Source organism: Terrapene carolina, unplaced genomic scaffold, assembly GCF_002925995.2.
Source record: "Terrapene carolina triunguis isolate 2854851 unplaced genomic scaffold, T_m_triunguis-2.0 Scaffold85, whole genome shotgun sequence".
NCBI classification, from domain to species: Eukaryota; Metazoa; Chordata; order Testudines; family Emydidae; genus Terrapene; species Terrapene triunguis.
Window position 1 is genome coordinate 42,390,510 of NW_020664436.1, and position 3,326 is coordinate 42,393,835.

A 3,326-nucleotide genomic window follows, 5' to 3' on the forward strand; every position below is an offset into this window, starting at 1 on the left:
CTGATTAATCGTGATTAATTTTTTTAATCACAATTATTTTTTTGAGTTAATTGCGTGAGTTAACTACGATTAATTGACAGCCCTAATTTTTACAAATATCAAGCCCTCCTATAGAAAATAATGAAAAAAACCCAATAACTATTGTGTTTTATACTTGTGGGCTACTGGGGATACTATCTTGACGCCTAAACACATGAGAAAGTTAACATGTCTCAGCATAGTCACAAGTCATAAGAATCAATGTCCACTTCATGCAGAACAAGGACGACATCTGGGGAGAACTGGTTTTGGAGCACAGACGAAAAGCAACAGGAAATAGTGCTCTGTAACTGCTCCTGAGCCTTTGTCTGAATAAAACAAAATTAAAGATACTCACCTTGACCTTTCCTAGTTTAAGATCAAAGACCAACCTACAGAGAGCTCTCTATTTAACAGTCACAATGAAAAAAGTGAACAGGTTAAGCTTTCCAAAATTCTTAAGTACCTAAAGCCCCTTTTGAAACTAGGACTTGGATGTTTTGAAAACTGTGTCCAAAATCTATTACTAAAGTGGTAGGTTTAACTCCAATTAGAGTTTTGGGCAAGTGAAGGTGTAAAGGGGAATCTCACTGCAAATGCAACCCTACAAGCTAGGCCACAGCATTGCAGGGGTTCTTCTATTCTAGCATTCCCTACTCTCTGCCATTCTGATTCTGCAGTGGCCTGCAGCATCCATGACTCAGGCCTTCAGCCAGTTCACCTTTCCCATTCAGTTCCCTTCCAGGGTAACAAAAGTCCAACTAAGAGTCCAAACAAACAAAAGGGTTCTTCTGTTCAGTTTGCCTTCTGGGCTCAATTCACAGACCCTTCTGGGCTACCTTTACATCCTTTCCTGCTCCGTTATGGAGCACTGACTCCCAGGCTTCTTCCCTGGGGTCCTTCATGCGGTCTCTCATTCACTGGAGTTCCCTGCTTCCTGCAGACCCTCCCACAGCACCTTCCACAGGCACAGAGGCAGATTAAGGCCCTGGGCCAGAGCAAGTGGGGGAGGCCCCACTCCACCCCTCCCGCCTGGGGTCCCACACCTGTTCTGCCCCTTCTGCCTGTGGCCACGCCCACAGCCCCACCCCATTCCACCCTCCCCCATAGCCCTGCCCCTGTTTCACCCATGGTCCTGTCCCATTCCGCCCCCCGTGGCTCCTCCCCCCGTTCGCTGCTTTCTGTCCCCCACCGCACTGCGGCCCCAAGACTTGAGTAACTCTGTCCCCTTGGCCATGGCGCTGGAGCCACAGCAGGGAGTGAGAGCTCCTCCAGTCCTGGGGGAGCAGTGGGGGTCTCCATAAGGTTGCCAACTTTCTAATTGCACAAAACCAAACACCCCTGCCCTGCCCCTTGCCCTGCCTCTTCCCTGAGGCCCCGCCCCATTCCTGAGGCCCCAACCCTGCCCTGCAACTTTTCAGAGGCCCCACCCCCGCTCGCTTAATCCACCCTCCCTCCGTTGCTTGCTTTCCTCAACCCTCACTCACTTTCACTGGGCTGAGGCAGGGTGCAGAAGGTGGCTCCAGGCTGGGGCAGGGGGTTAGGGATTGTGTGTGGGGGTGAGAGCTCCCGGGATGGGGCAGGGGATGAGGCGTTTGGGGTAAGGAGGGGGCTCTGGGCTGTGGCCGAGGGGTTCAGAGTGCGAGAGGGGGTGCAGGAACTGGCTAGGGATGTGGGCTCTGGGGTGGGGCTGGGGATGAGGGATTTGGGGTGCAGGAGGTGGCTCCGGGCTGGGGCAGTGGGTTCGGGTGTGGGAGGGGGCTGAGGAGTGCGGGGTCCTGGCGGCGCTTACCAAAGGTCCCAGGAAGCAGCCATCAGGTCCCCTAGGCACATGGTGGCCAGGGACTCTCTGTGTGCTGCCCTCACACCCACAGGCGCTGCCACCACAGCTCCCTTTGGTCACTGTTCCCGGCCAATGGGAGTTGCAGAGCCAGCACTAGGGGCAGGGGCAGTGCGCGGAGCCTCCTGGGCCGCCCAGGCACCTAGGGGCTGCAAGGACCCAGCGGCCACTTCCGGAAGCCGCGCAGCTAGGGCAGGCCCCCGCTGCGCCACCGACCGGACTTTTAATGGCCAAGTCAGCAGTGCCGACTGGATCCGCCAGGGTCCCTTTTCAACCAGGCATTCTGGTCGAAAACCGGACACCTTACAACCCTAGGGCTCCAGGTGCTGGGGCTTCCCCTGCGCACCCCGCAGCTTCTGCCAGGGCTTCAGGTTTCTGCCAACCTGCAGCAGATTTCTGCTGGGGTGCCCATTTTTCTGGGGGCCCCCAATTGTCTGGGGCCCCTGGGCATGGGCCCTGTGGACCCATTGGATAATACACCACTGACAGGCATCTAAACTGCTTTTTGTAGTTCAGCCCTCTGAGTTCTTTTGGCCCTTTTTATAAGGCCCAGGTGCTCATCCAGTTATCACCTGACTGCAGTAATCCCACCCACTCAGGCTGAGAGGAAGCTAATTATGGCACAGGTGGGGCAAGTCCCACTTTCCCTTAAAGGGGGCAGTTTTTCTGCCACAGAAGGGAGGTGGTTAACTAGCAGTTAGGATTGCCACAATGAAACCCATGGTGACTGTCAGGGAAAGGGAATAATACTGGGTATGTAACAAAACAATTCAAATTTTCATGTGATGAGAAGTAACCAGATTTAGGTTAGATGTGTGGCAGAATACAGACACAGAATCATAGAAATGTATGCCTGGAAGGGACTTCCAGAGATCATCTAATCCATCCACCCTACCCTGAGGCAAGTCCAAGAAACTTAGATGATCTCTGACAGGTATGTATCTAACCTGTTCATAAAAACCTCCAAAGACAGGTAACAGAGGGGTAGCCGTGTTAGTCTGAATCTGTAAAAAGCAACAGAGGGTCCTGTGGCACCTTTAAGACTAACAGAAGTATTGGAGCATAAGCTTTCGTGGGTGAATGCCCACTTCATCAGACGCAAGACAGGGACATCCTCATTTTAAATAGCATGTCATCAGTTCTTAAGCAAAGCATTTTGCATTGACTGTGACAGGAGTTCTGTGCACAGAAACTGAACTAAATAAAAGGAATGTAAACATCCTTACGCAGGTATGTGGCATATGTATTTCCTTTTCCATCAATTTTACCTGCACGTCAGACATCTTTGGACCAATTTGAATTAATTCAACTCAATGGGGCCGGATGCTATTCACCCAAGGGTACTGAAGAAATTACCTAAGGAAATCTCGGAGCCACTGGCAATAATATTTGCAACTCATGGATGACAGGAGAGGTCCCGGAAGACTGTAAAAGGGCTAGTGTACTGTCCATCTTTATAAAAGGGGTA